At 41.6% G+C, this 8748-nt stretch overlaps 1 long non-coding RNA gene across 1 annotated transcript in view; it reads left to right on the forward strand.

The window, feature by feature from the left end:
- Positions 1-7237, forward strand: part of LOC109499942 — a 73697-nt gene extending 66460 nt beyond the window's left edge. The window contains exon 2 of the long non-coding RNA XR_002157530.2: positions 6832-7237. This is a non-coding gene — a long non-coding RNA (uncharacterized LOC109499942). The remainder of the gene's footprint in view (positions 1-6831) is intronic.
- The last annotated feature ends 1511 nt before the right edge of the window (positions 7238-8748 follow it).

Consider the following 8748-nt stretch of genomic DNA (forward strand, 5'->3'; position numbering starts at 1 on the left):
AGTATGATAAATGGTTCTCTACCCACTCACTTCCAATTTGGAGGTGTCTTTGGGCCTTAAATGAGTATCTTGCAAGCAGCACATAAATGGGCCTTGTTTTGTTTTGTTTTATCCATTCTGTCTTTTGATTGGAACATTTAGTCCATTTACATTCAGAGTAATTATTGATAGATATAAATTTAGTATCATTGAATTACCTGTAAAATTGCTGTTTCTGTGTGCTGTCTCTGTTTCTTCCCAGTCTTTGTTGCTTTTGGTCTCTCTTTCCTGCTCAGAGTATCCTCCTTAATATTTCTTGCAGAGCCGATTTAGTGTTCACAAACTCCTTTAGTTTTTGCTTATCTTGGAAACCCTTTATCTCTCCTTCTGTTATGAATTACAGCCTTACTAGATAGAGTATTCTTGGCTGCATTTTTTTTTCCCATTTAGCATGTTGAATATATCATGCCACTCCCTTCTGGCCTGCCAGATTTCTGTGCATAGGTCTTACTAACCTTCTTCATCTACCCTCATAGGTTAAGGACCTTTTGTACATAGGTGTTCTCAGGATTCTCCCTTTATCTTTGTATTTTGCAAGTATCACTATGATATGTCTTGGTGTTGACTTGCTTGTTGACTTTAAGAGTTCTCTGTGACTCTTGGACTTGAATGCCTGTTTCCTTCCCCATATTAGGGAAGTTCTCAGCTATAATTTGTTCAAATAGACCTTCTTCCCCTTTTCCCTGTTTTTCTTCTTCTGGGACTCCTATTATATGGATATTATTCTGCTTTATGGAATCTCTGAATTCCCTAAGCCTATATTTATGATCTAATGGTTTTCTTTACCTATTCTTTTCAGTTTCATTATTTTCCATAATTTCACCTTCTATATCACCTGTTCATTTCTCTGTTTCTTCCTTCTTCATTGTGATTACAACCAGTTGGTTTTGCATCTCAGTTATAGCATTTTTTATTAGGTCTCTTATCTCTGCTGCAAGGGTTTCTCTGGTGTCTTCTATGCTTTTTTCAAGCCCAGCTAGTATTCTTATGACTGTTTTCTAAATTCTTGTTCAGATAAATGTGGATGGAACTAGAGGGTATTATTCCCAGTGAAATAAGTCAGTCAGAGAAACTTAACAAAAGACCATGGGGGAAGGGAAGGGGAAAAAATAGTTTCAAACAGAGAGGGAGAAACCATAAGCAACTCTTAAATTCAGAGAACAAACTTAGGGTTGATGGAACGTCAAGGCAGAGGGGAGAATGGGTGATGGGCATTGAGGAGGGCACCTGTTGGGATGAGCACTGGGGTTGTATGTAAGCAATGAATCATGGGAATTTACTCCCAAAGACAAGAGCATACTGTATACACTCTATATTAGCTAACTGGACAATAAGTTATACTTAAAAATAATAAAATAAAAAATAAATTCTTGTTCAGATATGTTGCTTATATCTGTTCTGAACAAATCCTGGCTGTGATTTCTTCTTGATCTTTCTTTTGGGGAGAATTCCTCTGTCTTGTCATTTTGTCTGGGTTTCTCTCTTTTGCATGTTATGAAAGCTTCTTATGCTTCTTGCTCCTGAGAGTAATGCTATATTAGAACGGGTCATATACTGTCCAAGACCTGGTGCTTCAGGAAGTGTTTCTGGTATGTGCTGTGTGCACCGGCTCTTGTGTTTGGGCTGCTCTTCCCTACTGGTCAGTCTTCTGCAGAGTTCCTCCTTACTTGGAGTAGGGAGTGTTTAGACCTTTAACTAGGCATGCTTTGATTTGTTTGTTAAAATAAGTCTGATTTTTTAAAAAAGTGTGGGGGGTCTGATCCAAAAGAGAAAAAGGAAAAGGAACAAAGAAAACAAAAAGCTATAAGACTGATTCCAAAGAAAAAGAAAGGGAAAAAAAAAAAAAAAACAGAAAAGGAAGCCTGATCCAAAAACCAAGAAAAGGAAACCAACAAAGAAAGAAAAGAACTATAAGCCCGATTCCAAAGAAAAAGAAAGGGGGGGGGGGGGGAGAAATAAAGAAAAGGAAGCCTGATCCAAAAAAAACCAAGAAAAGGAAACAAACAAACAAACAAAAGAACTGTAAGCCCGATTCCAAAGGCAAGAAAAGAAAAGAAAAGAAAAGAAGAAAAGAAAAGAAAAAAGAAAAGAAAAGAAAAGAAAAGAAAAGAAAAGAAAAGAAAAGAAAAGAAAAGAAAAGAAAAGAAAAGAAAAGAAAAGAAAAGTCTGGTCCTATTTCTACTGGAACTGAAGCCCTCTGAAGCACTGAATGATCAGTAGCATTGGGTGCATGCTGGGGGGCCTGTGCTGGTCCCTGGGAGAGAGGCCTCCTCTGCCTCTCTCCTCAGACCTGCCCTAGTAAAGGTGCCCCTGCAGAGCACAGGGGGGCAGGGTTTGGTAAGCGGTTCCTGCCTCCCTGTGGGGGGAACTGTGTTGCTCTGTGAAGTCAGACCATGCTGGTAGGTGCGATGGGGGGGTAGGGATGGGGGAAGATGGCAACACCCCCGGGGAGGGTAGTTTGCACCAGTAGCTGTTCAGCAAGTCCTCACAGAAAAGCAAACAAGCTCCCCTCCTGTGTCCCAGGCGGATTCAAAACTCCAGATCTTCCAGGACCAGGCAAAGCACCGACCTGCTCCCCTCCTCTGGAGGACAGACTCACAGCACTTTGCCTGGTGCCATTCTGTCCAGAAAAGCAGTTGCAGGGCCACACAGGTGCCTAGGGTTTGTGGTGAAGCTCAGTGAAAGGCTGCCACAAGGTTATCTGCCCTCTGCGCATGCCTCTGTCCCCTGCTGTTGACGGCCACTCAGTGGCTCCCGCCGGGTCTTTTGTCCTTGAAGAGGCAATATACCCTCTTCCAAACCTACTCCAGAGACAGGAAAGTTCTCTCCCAGTGCGACCTAGGGGATCCCCACACCACACTGTCAGCAAATGGCGCAGGCTTCTAAAACCTCAGAATTTGAGCTCCACTGTATGCAAAAACTTGCAATAATCCATTCCTCTTCATTCCCCAGTCAATGGTTTTGGGGGAGTGTTCTTCTTGTGTGAAACTGACACTCTGCTCTCTCTCCCCCTCTCTCCTTCTCTGTCTTCTCTCCACAAAAAGGGCTCCCTCCCCTCCACAGCACCGTGGCTTTTCTCTCCCACAATTCATGTCTCCACCTCTCCTACCTGCCACATTCTCTCCCTCTGATTAGGCAGATTGTTCTCTTAATCCTCAAATTGATTTCCTAGGTGTTCTAAATGATTTGATGTTGATCTAGCTGTGTTCGAGGGACCAGGGTTCACTGACTACTTTGCTATCTTAACTCCTCCCGTTGTTTCTGTATGTTTTGATATCTTTCTTATATATTGGAAACTTTCCTATATACATGGTAATCCTTAGCTTTTCTTACACATTTAAGAGTGAAACACTAGGGGCGCCTGGGTGGCGCAGTCGGTTAAGCGTCCGACTTCAGCCAGGTCACCATCTCGCGGTCCGTGAGTTCGAGCCCCGTGTCAGGCTCTGGGCTGATGGCTCGGAGCCTGGAGCCTGTTTCCGATTCTGTGTCTCCCTCTCTCTCTGCCCCTCCCCTGCTCATGCTCTGTCTCTCTCTGTCCCAAAAATAAATAAACATTGAAAAAAAAATTTTAAGAAAAAAAAAAGAGTGAAACACTAAAAGTCTCATTAGACTCTGCCTTATATGTATGATCATAGTTTTTTTGTGTCTAGATGCCATTCTAGACCATTCTAGGCTAACTTTCTTTTTTAACAAATAACAAGTATTTACAGCAAACTTTGTCATCGGTATACATGGTATATCCCTCTATTTGTACAAATTTCCTTTTACTTTCTTCAACAAAGTACAGTATTATAATTCTCTTCAGAAATTACATATATATCCTTTTTGGTAGATAATCTAAGTAAATAATGGTTTTTTATGTTACAAAAGTTATATTTTTTCCTTTTAAATTACATTTTCTAATTTACTATTTCTGAAATGTAGAAATATGATCAAATTTTATCTTTTGATCTTATGATTGGCATCCTTGCTAACCTCTTAATTGTTCTAAGTTTCTGTATATTCTATTCTATATTTTAGCCATCAGATCATCTGAGAAAACAACGTTATCTCCTTATTTTCATTCTTAAACTTGTTTGCATTTTTATCTTATCATATTGGTTGTAACACTACTGTCTCTTCACATTTATTGTTTCATGAAACATATTTGAGGCCACATCGATTTTTATCCCTTTATACATAATTTTCTCTTGTTTTGTAACACTTTATAAAATGCATGTTGTTTTACTCTCCTTACTTATCTATGAGGAAGACAAGCTCTGTTCTACTTGGAGTTGTTCACCTAACAGTAATCAATGAATTCAGTTCAGTTCTATGAAACTAAATAAAGGAAACCTCATTTAAAATGGAGTTGGGAAGGGGCTCCTGAGTGGTGCAGTCTAAGCATCTGACTTCAGTTCAGGTCATGATCTCACAGCTCATGAGTTCGAGCCCCACATCAGGCTCTGAGCCTGCTTCAGATTCTGGGTCTCCCTCTCTCTCTCTGCCCTCCCCTGATTGCTCGCTCTCTCTCTCTCTCTCTCTCTCTCTCTCTCTCAAAAATAAATAAGCATTTAAAAATTTTTTGAAAATAAAAATAAAAATAAAATGGAATTGGGAAGCCAGAAGGGGGAACTCTTACATGATACCACTCACAGCCCTTTGCAGCCTCAACAAGAAAAGGCATACCCTTCATTCCCACCAGGAAGAAGCCTACTTGATTACCCAGCAGGAGGAAGGCAGCTTTTCTCCTTGCCTTGCAAGGAGCGAAGCCACTGAGAGACTGTCGGCACTCAGCCAATGAAAAGCCACTACACTTCAAACTTCCAGTTTACTCCAATGGACTTTTGTTTATAACACCCCTTCCCAACGCCCCCCTTCCTCTATATAAGAGCAATCCTCTCCTTTGTTCTCTGGATCTGCCTACGGCTTTTGCTATAGCTTACTTGTCACAAATTGCAATTCCTCTTCCATTCCCAAATAAAGCCATTTCGCCGGTAAAATGATTGGCTGTTTTCTTCTTCGGGTCAACAGCTCTGCTCTCTGTGTACGGATACCTACAGTGAACAGACTGATAGCAACAAGGCAGGTTGTGTGGCCAGATCTCAATCCACTGAAGTTTCTAGTAAAACTCTTCTCTCATCTCTGCCTAGTTTTGTCATTTCTCACAACAGAAAGCTGGTGTTCCTTACGTGCAACAATAACAGGGTTCTTCACTGGCCACCTGCTACTCCATTTCCCAATCTCCCAATCCCACCCTGACCCTTAGGGCACTTTCCTCTCAACATACGCTTATTATATTGTGACTTATAGGAAGAAATAGATATTAGGTCTTTGTTCATGGTTCCTGGCTCATAACTCCTAGAACCCTTGCCGTTACCTATATAAGGGCCAAAGGAACTTTTGTTATAATATTTAATTTTCTTCCCTAATTCTGAAATAGCTCCTGAGTGATAAAGGTAAAATGAATTTATTTTATTATTCATAATAAGCCCCTTTCAAGCATAGCTGAGTTTATGTTAATGAAACAAGTTTTGGGAAGCCCACAGGATGAAGACCTGGGTTGTGAAGAGGACCAATCCTGTGATTAAACGGTTGGAACTTTCCACACCCCCACCTCCTCCAGGGAGGGGAGAGGGGCTGGAGGTTGAATCAGTCACCAAAGGCCAATAATTTAATCAATTATGTCTATGTAATGAAGCTGCCAAAAAAATCCCAAAGGACAGGGCCTGGGTGGCTCAGTCGGTTGAGCGACTGACTTCAGCTCAGGTCATGATCTCACGGTTTGTGAGTTCGAGCCCCGCGTCAGGCTCTGTGCCGACAGCTCAGAGCCTGGAGCCTGCTTTGGATTCTGTGTCTCCCTCTCTCTCTGCCCCTCCCCCACTCATGCTCTGTCTCTCTGTCTCAGAAATAAATAAACATTAAAAAAATTGTTTTTAAATCCCAAAGGACAGCTTTTGGAGAGCTTTCAGACTGGTGTACACGTGGAGGTGCTGGGGGAGGAGCACACCTGTGGAGGACACGGAAGTTCTGTGCCTTCCCCACATATCTTGCCCTCTGCATCTCTTCCATCTAGTTGTTCCTGGGTTAAATCTTTTCATAACAAACTAGGAATCCAGTAAGTAAACTGCTGCTCTGAGTTCTATGAACTGTCCTAGCAAATTAATCAAACCCAAGAAGAAGTTGTGGGGGAATTTCCAATTCATAGCCAGGTGGTCAGAAGAGCAGATGACAATCAGGACATGGGGTTGGCATTTGAAGTTGGAGGGAGGCAGTCTTGTGGGACTGAGCCCTTAACTTGTGGGATCTCATGGTATCTCCAAGCCAACAATGTCAAAATTGAGTTAAGTTGTAGGACACCTAACAAGTGTCACAGAATTGCTGGGTATGGGGGGATAAAAGCATACATTTGATGACCAAAAGTGTGAGAAGCAATGCAGTGTTATAGTAGAGTATGGAGAGTAGAAGAGACATACAAGAGGAGCGATTTTCCTTATTTTTCAGTTTCCCCTTATTTTTTCAGTTTCCCCCTTATTTTTCAGTTTGCAGTATCTACCTGATTTGTAGGTTACTGGCAATGATCATTGTTTAGGGGTGTGTTCTGTCATCAGCTTATTGCTTCTCAGTTCCAAACCCACCCTTCATCACCTGTTTGTGATACTAGAAGAGTTTTCCCTTGCCAGTTGGCTTGATGTTAAGCTTGGTCAATGGAGGGACAATGAAAGTCAATGGAAGGACAATTGAAGGACAATGAAGGAAGAAAGGGCTTTTCTTCTGGTACCTGGTTATGTTCTTCTCTTTTGGCTCCTACAGCAAGATGCGGCACAGGACACCCTATGGGCAGCTTATGCTGGCACCCTAGAGGATAATATCCCGGCAGATGGCTTCTCAACAAATTCTTCAGCATGGTGTCTTCTCAGGGATGGCTTCCCTACACCAGAGGACAGAGTCTTCACAGCACTACTGCAAGGTCTCCACCATCCAGTGGGTCATGGCTGCGGAGTCTCCAGTGAAGTCTGCATCTCATGGGCAGGGAAGAGGAGGGTAGGGTCTTCCAAATGTGTTTCTTCCTTGGACGCTCCACCTCAGCCCTAGAGGGGGGCTTCTCCCCACGTCTGCTATTACTCTTCCTTTCCTTATGTTTTCTTTACTCCTTAGTAGGTTATAGTTAATACTGTTATAGTTAATACTTCTTTATATTAAACTTCCTTTGTTTCCATTTCTGTGTGACACTCGTATCTCCAATTGAACTCTAACATAGAATGTGATAAAGCCTTCTTGATATCACTTTACCTATGCTGTCTACAGCTCTCAGAATTCACCTTCCCTGTTTTCCTCATTTAGTTTAATTTGGTGCATCGATAAGTATATTTGCAACATTATCAGGTTATACCCAGCAAGGGATGGCTTTCCTTTTGGTATGACATCAATGATAACCCGGTTGTCTGTTTGCAGTATTACAGATCTGATCATTGGAAGGATTTTCCACAGACTAGCTTCAAGACTCTGTACCTTTCACATCTTGTTTCTCCTCCAATACCCACAAATATGTGGTGGTGGCCACCAAAAGCCACATTCATATAATGATATGACTTCTGGCCCTATACCTTCGTGTTATAATGCCAGGTGAATCAGCACAGTGAGCAAGAGAAGGATTTGGGGAAGCCATTCCTATATCAGATGGTTGATAGTTTAACTTTACCCAACAGTGGCTGAAAACTATACAAACATGTGCCATTCAATGCAAGTTAAATACCCTGATTCCATTTTCTCTTAGATGAGTCTCATAAATTCTTGGAATCACTTCAAAACTACCTGATACAGAGGAGGGAAAGCAAGGGTAGAGGAATACAGTCTTAACTTGTTGAGATTGAAATTGTCTACTTTTCCAAATTTTAACACACACACACACACACACACACACACACACACACACAAAATTGATAACCAAATGAATGAAACATCCTGGGTCCACACACAAAAAAATGTTAACCAAATGAATGAAACATCCTGGGTCAAGAGACAGAGCAAAAGAAGTCTTCATGCTGGCATCCATGCCCTGTGTTGCCAAGATTCTCTGTGGCATCTGTACTTGGCCATGGAGAAAACAGCCACTGAAGCCACCCAGTGGTACAACCAGGGGCTTCATTTCTGTCTATGACTCCCCCAAACCTGTGAAGTTGTAAATACCCTTAGTGTATGCCTTTTCTGCACAAACTACACTGACTAGAAAAGGATTTGTTATTTCTAATTTTTTTTCTTTAAAACCTTACTGCTAAAATCAGTGAGTCTGTTCCCTTTGACTTGTGGGTTGTCCCAGTGACCAGATGGAAGGGAAACCTTTCCCAAACCCCAAGTCCAGTCAGGTTCTTTTGTTATGTGCCCTCCTAGAACTTCAGTCAAGGCACTATTTTAGTTTTTACTGTACCTTTTATGTGATTAATTCACTGACTTCTCTGCCTACCCCACCCACCCACTCCCACCAAAGACTAAGAATACTGACATCAGGGACTGTGTCTATTTTAGTTCACTAGTACTTATCACTTGACATTGAGTAAGTTCCCGATAAATGTTCACCGAAGAAAAATAAAAGCGCTTATCCAGTGAGTCAATTCTTTCTCTTTTATATGTTTCTCCTCTACTTGCCGTTATTACCGTATTTAATAATTACCACATTCTATTGATATTAGCTGTGAACATGTCTGCACACCCTACTTGATTATAAGCTCC

Source organism: Felis catus, chromosome B2, assembly GCF_018350175.1.
Source record: "Felis catus isolate Fca126 chromosome B2, F.catus_Fca126_mat1.0, whole genome shotgun sequence".
Taxonomy (NCBI): domain Eukaryota; kingdom Metazoa; phylum Chordata; class Mammalia; order Carnivora; family Felidae; genus Felis; species Felis catus.